General features: G+C 35.0%; 1 protein-coding gene and 1 pseudogene across 3 annotated transcripts in view; both read right to left on the bottom strand.

Moving 5' to 3' along the window:
• LOC141500776 (FYN-binding protein 1-like) overlaps positions 1-12,881 on the bottom strand; it is a 114,716-nt gene that overhangs the window by 89,047 nt on the left and 12,788 nt on the right. The window lies entirely within an intron of this gene.
• On the bottom strand, positions 3,723-3,816 carry LOC141503666 (U6 spliceosomal RNA; annotated as a pseudogene).

Below are 12,881 nucleotides of genomic sequence, written 5' to 3'. Positions count from 1 at the left end.
GAAGCTAAGTAGCTTGCCTAGGGTTTGACAGCTATTAAGTATGAGGCTAAATTTGAATTCAGCTCTTCCTGACTGTAGATTCAGGACAGATTAAATTTGTCCCATTTGAAGAAAGATTAAAAATTAATTGGAAACTAAAAAAATCTAATCTTAAAGAATGAATGGATCAAAGAACAAATCATAAAATAATCAATAATTTAATTAAAGAAAATTAAAATAATAATGAGACAATCATCAAAATTTATAGGATGCTAAAGCTTTTCCTAGAGAAAAGAACAGATCAATGAATTGGGCAGGTAATTAAAACAACTAGAAAAAGAACAAATTAAAAAGCCCCAATTAAACTCCAAAGCAGAAATTCTGAAAATCTAAGGAAAGTAAGAAAACCATTGAACCAATAAAACTAGGAGCTGGTTTTATGGGGACAAAAACCAAACAAAATAAAAAATTAGTTAAATGAATTTTAAAAGGGAAAGGACATAGTCAAATTATTAGTATCAAAAATGAAAGAGGTAAATTCATCACCAATAAAGAGGAAGTTAAAACAATTGTTAGGAACTATTTTCTGAATTATATACCCCCCTCCAAATTTCACAATTTAAGCAAAATGGATGAATATTTATAAATAATATAAATTGCCCAGATTAAGTGAGGTGGAAATAGAATACTTAAATGTTTTGATAGAGCATTAGGAAAAAGCAATGTGAAGTATATCCTCATGGTTGGAGAACTGGTAGTAATTGGATAATCTTGGTACTGGGAGACAAGATTGTACCAAGGACCATTCATGTCAATGAAACAGTCTGTAAGCTCTATGATCATGAATAGTTGACTCCATTTGATCACAAGGTCTGGCATAATGACTTGGGCATAGTAGTTAATGAATAAGTACTTGTTTTGTGTAATGTATAGATATGGAGGAAAGAACATTATGTTCTACCTTGAATCTCCTCATCGTTGCTACCTTGGAATTACCAACACTTTCTTTCTACCTCTGCTTCTGGTATTTTTCTATTGTACATTTTATTTTAGTCTTTTTTCCAGCTGTTCAATGAACTTTTAACTCTCCCACATAGGAAGGTCTCTAAGATCCATCCAGTCAGCACCAGTGAAGACAAATGAGTTGCAGGAAAGGCAGGCCCTGGACCAAACCCAGAAGTTTTTTATGGCAAAGGGTCTGTTCCATATGTGTACCAAATATATCCATTTTGATCCTTTTTTTTTTTTTTAGTTTTAGCAGCAATAAACAGCATGAATCTAGAACAGATAATACACTTTTTGGTAGAATGTACAAATCATAATATTTTGCATATATATCAGTGGATTTGTGATCTCATTGCTGTGGGTGCTTCTGCTAATGTTATCATTTATAGCCTATCTACACCTTCTCATCCTGGGCTACTCTTATTCAAGTATTCAAAAAAATCCTCCAAAGAAGGGTTGATTCCTCTAGATGATGTGAAATTTCAAATGTATCAATGAAAGTCAATAAATCTTTCTTAAGGGCACTGTCCCAAGTTCTAGAGACAAAAAGAAGGCAAAAAACTGAATTCTGCTCATAAAGACCTCACAATCACAGTTTACAATGCTGGCTTACCTTTTCCAGTCATACTTCTCCTTGATATTGTCTTTTAAAAAATTTAAAGATTTCTTCATTGTTCATATGCTTCAGTCTATTTCTGTGTACCCATGGCTCTCTCCATTGACCCTTGGGTGACTCACAACTTGAATTCTCTCTTTAATAACTGCCTTCAAAATAAGGCAATAGATGAAATATATTAAATATTTAAGCTCATGGGGTATACATAGTCCATGACATTCTTGAGTATAGCCTGGATCAGATTAAAATACAATTTGGAAATGTTTAACAAAATAAACAAAATTATAATATAACAGATAATATTATATTTTAAAATTAAATCAATTTGAGAGGCAGCTAGGTGGCACAGTGGATAGAGCACTGTCCTGGAGGGTGAAAGACCTGAGTTCAAATGCGGTCTTAGACACTTAAGAACTACCTAGCTGTATGGCCTTGGGCAAGCCACTTAACCAAAAAACCAAAAAAATAACAAATCAATTTGAAACCTGCAGGAATCCTTATAACCATAGTTTGGTGACTAATTTTTTTTTCAGTTTCATATCACTGGTCTACATTATGAGATTCAAATAGATAGACAGTCTATAGTTCTTGACCATTAACAATATGTCCTGTTTTGACATAGCAGATGGACAGTGAATGGGCCTAGAATTGATACAGAGAAAGACAATAGATGGATAGTTAGTATGCTCTATTATTACCCATAAAATGTCAAAAATTAAAGAAGAAAGATTTTTAATTTCTTGGTGTTTCATGGACTTCTTCAATAGTAAATCTGGTGAAGTCAATAAACTACTCAGAAGAATGTTTTTAAATGTATAATATAAAATACATAAGATTACAAAGGAAATAGATGATATTGAAATAGTTATCAAAATATTAAAAAAAATAAGTTCACAGAACCCAAGTTAAAAACTTGTGATTGGGGTGGCTAGGTGGTGTAGTGGATAAAGCACTGGCCGTGGAGTCAGGAGTACCTGGGTTCAAATCTGGTCTCAGACACTTAATAATTACCTAGCTGTGTGGCCTTGGGCAAGCCACTTAACCCTGTTTGCCTTGCAAAAACCTAAAAACAAAACAAAACAAAACTTGTGATCTAGATGAAGGTCCACATCATGTTAGCTGGACTCTATCAAATCATGTTAAATCTGCAAGAATTTATGAGCACCAATCACGAGCCAGACATTAGACTAAGGATTGGAGGAATACAAAAATGGATTAAAAGCAATCCCTGCCCTCAAGGATCTCATCATCTAATGGGAGGAAGACAAGGAGGGGACAACATGCAGACGACTATGTACAAAAAAGATATATACAGGATTAGTTGGAATAATCTCAGAGGGAAGTCACTAACATTAAGGGGAACCAGAAAAGGTATCTTGGTTAAGGTAGGATTTTAGCTGAGACTTAAAAGAAACTAGTAGGTGAAGATGAGGAAGGAGAGAATTCTGTGGGGACCTTGGCCAAGAATAATAGAAGATATAAAGCCACAGACTTGCTATCAGCTATGCCATTAGAGGTAGTACCTACATCAATGAGATCATAAGTTCAGGAAGCAATATATGTATGTGAGGAACAACATGATGCATTCAGTCTTCTGAAAGTATTTTTACTTATTATGCTGATTTATTTATTTGTGGTTGGAGTAAAATACAGTTCAAAATGTCTATGCTTGGTGTACATATGGAGTAGACCTCTTGAATAACTTTTGGGTGTGGTCCAAAGCCTACCCTTCCTTTAACTCATTTGTCTTCACTGGTGCTGACTGACTGAATCTCAGAGACCACTTGGGAAATTGCACAGGACTTTTAATGATCAAGCATCTCTTTGAAACAAAGAAACAGCTTTTCTAATGGTCTGCTATGAGTTAGAAATCATTCAAGATGCCTTCCTCTTCTACCTAATCAAATCCCTAGCTTTCTTTAAAATTCAGATCAAGTGCTACCCCTATAGGAAGTCTTTTTACCATCCCCCGGATGGCAGCTCCCTGCCCCCAAATTATTTTATTTTATTTTATTTTACTTTTTCTACTTCTCTTTTTTAAATTAAAGATTTTGTTTATTTTGAGTTTTACAATTCCCCCCCCCCCAATCTTACCTCCCTCCCTGACCTCCACAGAAAGCAAAAAAATATGGAACACGTGTCATCCTTGCCCAGGGGCCATGCTAATCTTTTCTGTATCGTTCCAATTTTAGTATATGTGCTGCTGAAGCGAACACCCCCAAATTATTTTAAATCTACTTTGTATTTCTTTTTATTTTTCTCTTTATGTTTGTATTTCTTCCAACAGAATGTAAACTCAGCAAGAAAAGTGACTGATTCCCTTTTATATTTGTATATCCATTTCCTAGCATGGCATCTGGCAAATATAATCACAGAATTTGAGAACCTGAAGGGCCCTCAGAAGCCTCTATTTCTATCCTTATATACTAACACATAGCCCAAAACTAGTGAAGTCATCCAGACTGTCTGAAGATCTTCTGCAGCTAGAAGGCACCATGGACAGAGCACTGGTTTTGGAATCAGGAGGACTGGAGTTCGAATGCAGCCTCTGACACTTCCTAGCTGTGTGACTTTGGGCAAGTCACTTAACCCTGATTGCTCCACATCCCAGGGCCATCTCTAGTCATCCTGACTCATATTTGGGCACTGAACCCAGATGGCTCTGGAGGGGAGAAAGTGAAGCTGGTGACTTAGCACAGTATACCCCTCACTCAAATCCAATTCATGTACTTTGTCATGGCATCAGCTCCCTGATGATGTGGCCTTCTTTGAGAATGAAGGACAAACATTAATTAATTAATTATCCCCTCTCCAGGCAGCCCACTCTGTGTTTGGGCAGTCTAAATGTTAGAAAATTTCTCTATGATCCTGCTAACTGCTCTGAGTTTTCCTCTCGAGGCTAAATGATGTAAATGTAGTCCCTCTTCTACAATGCCTTTCAAATACTTGAATAGAGTACTCATGCTTTCCCAGAATCTTCTTTACTTCAAGCAAAATATTATCAGTCCAATCCTATCATCATCATCCTAGCATTTATACTTTTCAGAGTTTGTGAACTGATTTACAAATATTAATTCATTTTATCCTCATAACAAACCTGGGAGTTAAGTGCTGTTAGTTTCCCTCATTTTATAGACAAGGAAATTAAGATAGACAGCAGTTAAATGATTTGCTCAGTTAGACAGCTAGTAACTATCTGAGACCATATTTGAACTCAAGTCTCCCTGAACCCAGGTCTTTTGGTTTATCCACTGTGCCACTTAGCTGCCTCATAAGACATAGATTTAATGCTATTTACTATAGTGATACTTTGTAAATGATCAATAGCTTTCTTAAGCCACAGTGCCCAAACCTGTACTCCAAGTGAATTCTGATGATGGCAGAGTAAAGTGAGATTATTACCTCTCCCTTCCTGGAAGTGATTGCTGTTTCTCTTAATGTAACCCAAATTTACATTCCTTTTGTTTTTCTTTTGACTTTCAATTAATTTTTTTTAAATGATCTTTCTCTTCCTCCTGCCTCCTACACCTTGAAAAAGCAAGCTTCATTGGCTTTTGTGGCTGTCACAACACTACTGTTTCATTTAGAACTTGGAGTACACACAAGTACACTAAAAACCCAAGATTCTTTTCAGAACAATAGTTGTCTACCTATGTCTTTCACATTTTATACTTGTAAAAGTACAAGTAAAGCATTTGCATATCCCCACTGAATTTTTTTTTAAATTAGACTCAGTTCGATGATCTAATACTTATCAAGATCTTTTTGGATACTCTGTTATGCTACACAACAGCTCTACCTTCTTGTTTGGTGTCATTTGCAAATTTGATGAGCATGTTGTCTATATCTTTATTCTAGTCATTGATAAAAATGTTAAACAGCACAGAGTCAAGCCCAGATTTCTTCATTTCACCTCTATAGATTATATGATATGCTGATATGGAACTATCAATAAAACTTTCTGAATCTAGCTACTCAAATGGTTTTAAATCCATCTTTTTGCATTATGGTCTAATCCATATATTTTCATCTTCTCCAAAAGAATACTCTGAGATACTTTAGCAAAAGTTTTGCTGAAATCTAGGTGAACTAAATCTTTAACATTTCCCTTATCCACCTATCTAGTAAGCTTGTCAAAAAAAGAAATGAGGTCAATTTGACACGCTCTATTCTTTGAGATCCTTGCCTCCTTTCTAAATGTTTGTCAACCATCATTTCAATAACCTATCCCAGAATTTTCTCAGGAATCAAAATTAAGTTTATTGGCCACCTCAAGTTTGAAAACTCTTTTTTCTTTTTTTCCTTCCTTTTAGCCTTTCCTTCAGACATTATAGATTAATTTGTTTTTTTTAAAGATAACTATATTATCTTTCAATTGCAAAGAAACATGCATTCATGAATATGATTCATTTACAATTCAACAGCTTAATCTTTTCAATATGTAGAGAATATTTTTGCTATCTTGTTAGGACTGATATAAAATAATAGATGATTAAATTATTTTAATGAAAATTAGTTTATATTTGGAGTCTGGGTATTGTAAAGATATATACTTGTTCATAGATTATGAGTTGTAAAGGATATGAAAGTTCAATTAGCACAACCTCCTCATTTTATAGATGAGGAAACTGAGACACATAGAGGTCAAATGATTTGCCCAAGGTCACATATCTAGTAAGTGTCTGGGCTGTTATTTGAACCCACATACCCTTGATTTTGTGTAGTACCCTATAATTATTTTATTCCCAAATATGAAATGATTTTCTTAAAAAACCATTTAATTTTTACTTTAGTCACATTCACCATGAGTAAAATTAAAATATTAAATTAAGTATCTAATTTTTTTTTTACTTTCTACTTACTTCCTACTAAAAAATTGGAAAAGAAAATTCAACATTCCTTCTCCTTCAGTCTTTGTGACCCCATTTGGGAGTTTTCTTGGCAAAGATCCTAGAGTGGTTTGCCATTTTGCCCAGCTTATTTTACATAAAAGAAAACTGAGGCAAACAGGTACTTATCCAGGGTCACAGAGCTAACAAGTGCTGAAGTCACATTTGAACTCAGGAAGATATCTTCCTGACTCCAGTCTGACACTCTACCCACTGCACCACACAGATATTATTGCTTGGTGAAGCAATAAACTCTGCAGCCTCTAGATGTTTAATATTCATAGATGTGACTTTCTTTGCATCCCCTAACAGCAAAAAGAGATAGCTGTCATCATTAACTCTGAAGTTTATTCTTAAGGGTAATCAGATGATAGTTGGTGATTCATTTCATAACAAAATTTTCTTCAGTAGAATACAGAAAATATTAACATGGAAGAAAAAACAAAAAAGCTGGAAAGAGGGTCCAATCCCTTGTTACCAACTTAAACTTAATTTTCTGAAAGCTACATAAATATTTTCTGGAATAGTCTATTACTTAAAATGATATTTACTACCTGAATTTCTATATGCTTTTTTTCTAAATGAGGGAGGTTTTAATATGAGAAAAAAGTATTTTAATTTAAAATATCTGATTGGGGGCAGCTAGGTGGTACAGTGGATAGAGTACTGGCCCTGGAGTCAGGAGGACCTGTGTTCAAATGCAACCTCAGACACTTAATAATAACCTAGCTGTGTGACCTTGGGCAAGTTACTTAACCCCATTGCCTTGAAAAAAAAAAAGAAAATACTTGTAAAATATCTGATTAAGCTTTTTTCTTATTAAAATGAAAAAAAACCCCAGCTTTTATTTTGTCTATAGGTAGACAACTGGTTACAAATTTTCAGGTGGTTCTTTTCATAGTCTAACCTCATATTTCTTATCAAAAACAAAATCTTTTCCATTGAAACAGAGGTGATGATACTTTGATCAAAGATAATGAATTCAGTGAATCTTTAAAACACCGAAAAGCTTTTCTCAAAGCTTTCTCTTTAGATAACCACCTTGTCACTCTGAATGCAGAGTGTAAATAACCAGTGTATCAAACATGCATTCTTTTAACATATTTTAGCCTAGAAAAACATCTTTCAGGAGCCCCAAACCTAGGTAATCATATACTATAACCACTTTAAGAATCTTGTTATATCTTGTTGCTTTTATTGTTTAGATGTTTTTCAGTCATACCTGACTCTTCGTGACCCTATTTGGGGTTTTCTTGGCAAAGATACTGGAGTGGTTTACCATTTTCTTCTCTGGCTCATTTGACAGATGAAGAAACTGAGGTAACTGGTTAAGTGACTTGTACAGTCATAGAGTTAGTAAGTGTCTGAAGCCAGATTTGAGCTCACAAAGAAGCATCTTCCTGACTCTAGGACTGATACTCTAACTATGGCATCACCTAAATGCAAACTATGTTATCAACATCTGATACTAATATCCAAATTCAGCCAACTGATTGAATCTGATGAGTTTGGCATTTTGAAAGTTGTAGTTAAAAAAACTAGTCAGAATGTCAGTCAGTAAGCGTATTATAGAACTAATTGGATGTGCTGCATAAGATTGTTTTTTTGTGCAAACTCTTTAAATGATTATTTGCTGTTTGAGATATCTGTTTAACTTTTAATCCATTTTCCCATAGAAACACAATTCTATCTTAAATACATCTGCATCAGTTAGTCAGGATGTTAACAGTAAAAAGTGGTAGCTGAGCCGCTCTTTGTTATCTTTTGTTCTTCCCCCCCCTTCTTTTCTCTTGATTGTAGCTGATAAGACATTTCATGCAAATTACTGCATTCTTCACCACCAAAATTTATCCTCACCCATGAGAAATAAAGACAGCTACCTTTGGTATATTAAATACCTAACCTTCTGCAAATTTTTGAATCAGTTTTGATAACAATTTTTTAAAAATTCCCAAGTTTTTAAGAAAACTTGACAAACAGAAAATCTTAATCCACTATACCAGTGTTACATTCACTCCTTTCTCAAAACTTTACACTAAGAAAAAACACAACTGTTCTTATCACTTTAATTTGAGAGTGCATCCACATCTTATTTTAGACCCAATGCCCAAGTTCACAGATCAAACAAAACCTGGCCTGATGTTCAGCTATTTCACACTATTCCACTAAACTTCTAATCTGCCAATAAGACACTGGAAAAATAAAGATCTCTGTTTAACAAAACAACATTTTCAGCTTATAGGAAGCCTGTGAAACAACCTCTTAAACAGGTGAAATGTAGAGACAGATCCCTGGGGAGCAATGTCACAAGATTTGCAAATTAAGTGGTTAATAAATGGTATTCTGAACAGGACAGGAATAAATGAACTTTGATTCTATGAGGTGTCTTTAAAAATATAATAATCAGATCAATTCAAAAAGTTGTTGCATTAGAAACCAGGAGGGACGGGATTTCAGGGAAACCTGGAGGGATTTGCATGAACTGATGCTGAGTGAGATGAGCAGAACCAGAAAAACACTGTACACCCTAACAGCAACATGGGAGTGATGTTCAACCTTGAAGGACTCCATCAACGCAACAATTGGGAACAATTTTTGGCTGTCTGCAAAGGAGAGTACCATCTGTATCCAGATAAGGAGCTGTGGAGTTTGAACAAAGTACAAGGACTATTCCCTTTAATTCGGAAAAAAAAAAACCCAGATGTCTTATTGTCTGATCTGGTTACCTCTGAGAATTCTGTTCTCTTTAAGGATATGATTTCTCTCTCATCACACCCAATTTGGATCAAGGTATAACATGGAAACAAAGTAAAGACTGACGGAGTGCTATCTGTGGGGTGGGGGTGGGGGGAGGGAAGCAAGATTGGGGGAAAATTGTAAAACTCAAATAATATCTTTAATAAAAATTAAAAAAAAAAGTTGTTGCAATGCTACTGTGGTCACAACCGATTTGAAGAAACAAAGACTCTTGCTATTGTCCACTACCCACATCATATCACGCTGAGAAAACTCATCCCAACCAGGGATCCCACCCTAGCACAGAAATGAAGGTTCTCTTAGATGTGTTGAGTTATAGCTTATTCTCCTTTCTGAGTTTTGATTCTGGCAATCCAAACCCCATTCTAGAAACTAAATTGGAGGACAGTCAGCAAGTTTCTTGACTTAATTTTCTTAAACAGATTAGTTTGAATATACTAATGTAATCAGTAATTTCTAGTATAGAATCCTGAGATTATTCTTTTTTACTATAACATAAATATCTTGATGATTTGGTAGAAATTTAGGACAAGAGTATTCAGGTCTTTCACTTGTTCAGATTATCCAGTACCATCAATGAGGGTATCACTTGCAAGTCTTTTCATTCATGTAACTAATATTTGTGAAGTATCTACAAAAATGTTAGGTGGGACTTAATTACAGTGTGGGTGAAGGATGAGAAAATAGAAATTTAATAAGAAAGAGGATAAGAGAGAGACAAAAAAATGAACTCTGGAATCTATTTTAGATTCAATGTTCTTTGACATTCCTAATTAAGCAAATATTTAGAAATATTCTATCATGTAGTACTTTCTTATACTTGTTACTGATTCATTTGACTGTTCAAAATTTAATCACTGAATTCTAATGAATGGTAATTAAAAAGAATTGATGAGTAGACTTCAAGCTCATCACCTAGGACTCAATAAGACCAAAATCTCTCTATATACTATATATATATATATACTATAATATATATATATATATGTGTGTGTGTGTGTGTGTGTATATATACATATATATATATATATATATATATATACATATATATATATATATATATTCTCCCTTGGTTAGATGAAGCTACATTTCTATCTGATGTAACATTTTGTATACTCCTTTAACCTATGACTTCTATTTAGCATAATTAACAGGGAGATATATGACATTATCTAACTTCCATAGTAATTTATCTCAGGAAATGACCAGGAAGATTTCAAATTCCAAGTCATATAGAGGATGGGTTGCTTCACTCGAGTGACTATTTTAATTTAAAGGGTATCCGATGTTTAAAATGATCATACATGTATAAACTATCATGGGGAGGGGGGAGGGAAGGGAGGTAGGTAAGAAATTGTGGATCTCAAAAGGTTACAGAAAGATGACTGTTGAAAATTATTTTTATAAATGAAAAATAAAACAACAAAAAATAAAGGAATTTGCATAACAGATATTGAAAAGATATGAGAAGATAACAACCCAGGCATTATACTAATTTGGAATAGTTTTGTCTCATTTCCTTTGAAGCAATAGACCAAATTATGATGGTTCAGTCTTTCCCTCGAAGAAGAATTAATAGACTACCATACGCTAAACACTTTTACAAAATATTATCTCATTTGATCCTCAAGTGGGGAGTAGGTACCATCATTATCCCCAGTTGAGAAAACTCAATCAAAGAGGTTTAATAACTTGCCTGGACTCAGTCAACTCATAAGTATCTGAAGCTAGATCTGAACCCAAGTCTTTCTGACTTTAGTCACATGGATCTCTCCACTGTTTCACTAAATGGCACATAGAAAAGATTGACAAAATGGCAGGTTTAGGATAATCAAGCAGGAGTGACAGGAGCTATGATTTATTACTTTATTTTGGTCCATGTCCATTGTTACTTATCATTCAGAGATCCTGTCACAGGACCCTGAGAACCTCTCTCTTCACCAATCTTTTCTTTTAAGAAATGTTTTGGTCCATTTTCATTTGACACAACAACCCCCTCTGCAAAGAATATTACATTTCCATCCTTCCCAAACAAAACACACTGGATTCCATTGTTAACAGAAAAGCATGGGGTTTCCTAAAACACTGGTAGTAGGGTGCCAACACTGATGGTTCTCTTTTTACCACAGTTTTGTTGTAACCCAGGATTTTCAGGAATAAATATGTAATCAATGATCATAATTCTTTGGGTAGCTTGATGTCAATCAAACTCACTTGCTTCTGAGTATAAAGCTCCATCATAGTGCAGTATAGAAGAATAAGCCTCTGATGAAGAAGAAAAGATAATAATAAGAAAATGAAAATGAATAGGGAAGTAAGAGAAGAAGAAATAAAGAAGCCAATGAAGACTGGTACAGTACTACTTGCAAATCCAATCATGGGTTTAAGGGTTCAAAGTAGCTCTTGTCAAATGAGATATAATCAATGGTTAAAGCTAGTCTAGGGGTAGCTAGGTGACCCAGTGGATAGAGCAATGGCCTTGAAGTCAGGAGTACCTGGGTTCAAATCCGGTCTCAGACACTTAATAATTACCTGTGTGGCCTTGGGCAAGCCACTTAACCCCATTGCCTTGAAAAAAAAAAGCTAGTCTATGCACACAATTGATTTGATTCTACCAAAAGATTTCAAAACCTTACTTGGTAGATTTCTAAACATTCTTATCTAGGGTTTGTGTAAGTTCCCAGTAAGGAAGGGAACAGAGACAGAGACCCAAACTAATACATGGCAAGCACAGAAATGGTAAATATTGAGTTTGCCCAAGGTCACCAAGCAAACTGCTGACTATGACTACAAATGAACTAACCTTCCTGTCATGCTAGGTTCTTCTCTCCACTAAGTGGAAGTGATTCTCAGGGCAAGGATGAGCTGCTCCAAAATAATTCTAAGTGTAGAGATTATGAGGGAAGATGGATACATGAACACTTTTACTTCTTTTGGGAACCATAGATGAAAAGCATATTGTAGATAGAAAATATCAGTAGCTTATTTTCCAGAATGCTTTTGTTATCTGGGCAAGTAGTTGGATAGAGTCAGGAAAACTCATCTCCGAGTTTAAATATGGCCTTAGCTGTGTGATCCTGGCAAGTCATTTAACTCTGTTTGCCTCAAATTCTTCATCTGAAAAATGAGCTGGAGATGAAAATGGCAAACCACTCCTGTTATCTCTGCCAAGAAAACCCTAAATGGGGTAAAAGAGTCGAACATGACAGAAAAACGAATTTGTTTATCTGACTTTATATGCTTCAAAGTTTCCCTGACCTTTTTGGTTGTATTGCTCCCCTAACCCTATGGAGGTATTTAATGTGCAATCCATGCTTCTAAATAATAGATGAAGCCAGGCTGCCTCCATGAGAGTTATTCCATAATAAAAGGAGCAATGGTATCATGTCTAACCTGTCTCTGCCCCACCTTGCCACATAGCTCCTTGCAATGAAGACACTGCTAACCGAAAATGTCTTTGAGGCCTGAAGTTGTTCAGTTGCAGACTGATGTGGTCGACTTCAATATGTGTGATAAAAGGAAGACAGCAGCACAGCACACAGACTTGCAAAAGGCGGGTATTTTTGTCTACTTTTTATGAACAGATGTCTGCTTCAGTCATTTTCTGATACTGTTCCTTGGTACTGGGCTGTTCC

Source organism: Macrotis lagotis, chromosome X, assembly GCF_037893015.1.
Source record: "Macrotis lagotis isolate mMagLag1 chromosome X, bilby.v1.9.chrom.fasta, whole genome shotgun sequence".
Taxonomy (NCBI): Eukaryota; Metazoa; Chordata; class Mammalia; order Peramelemorphia; family Peramelidae; genus Macrotis; species Macrotis lagotis.
This window is presented reverse-complemented; position numbering and strand designations above follow the sequence as displayed.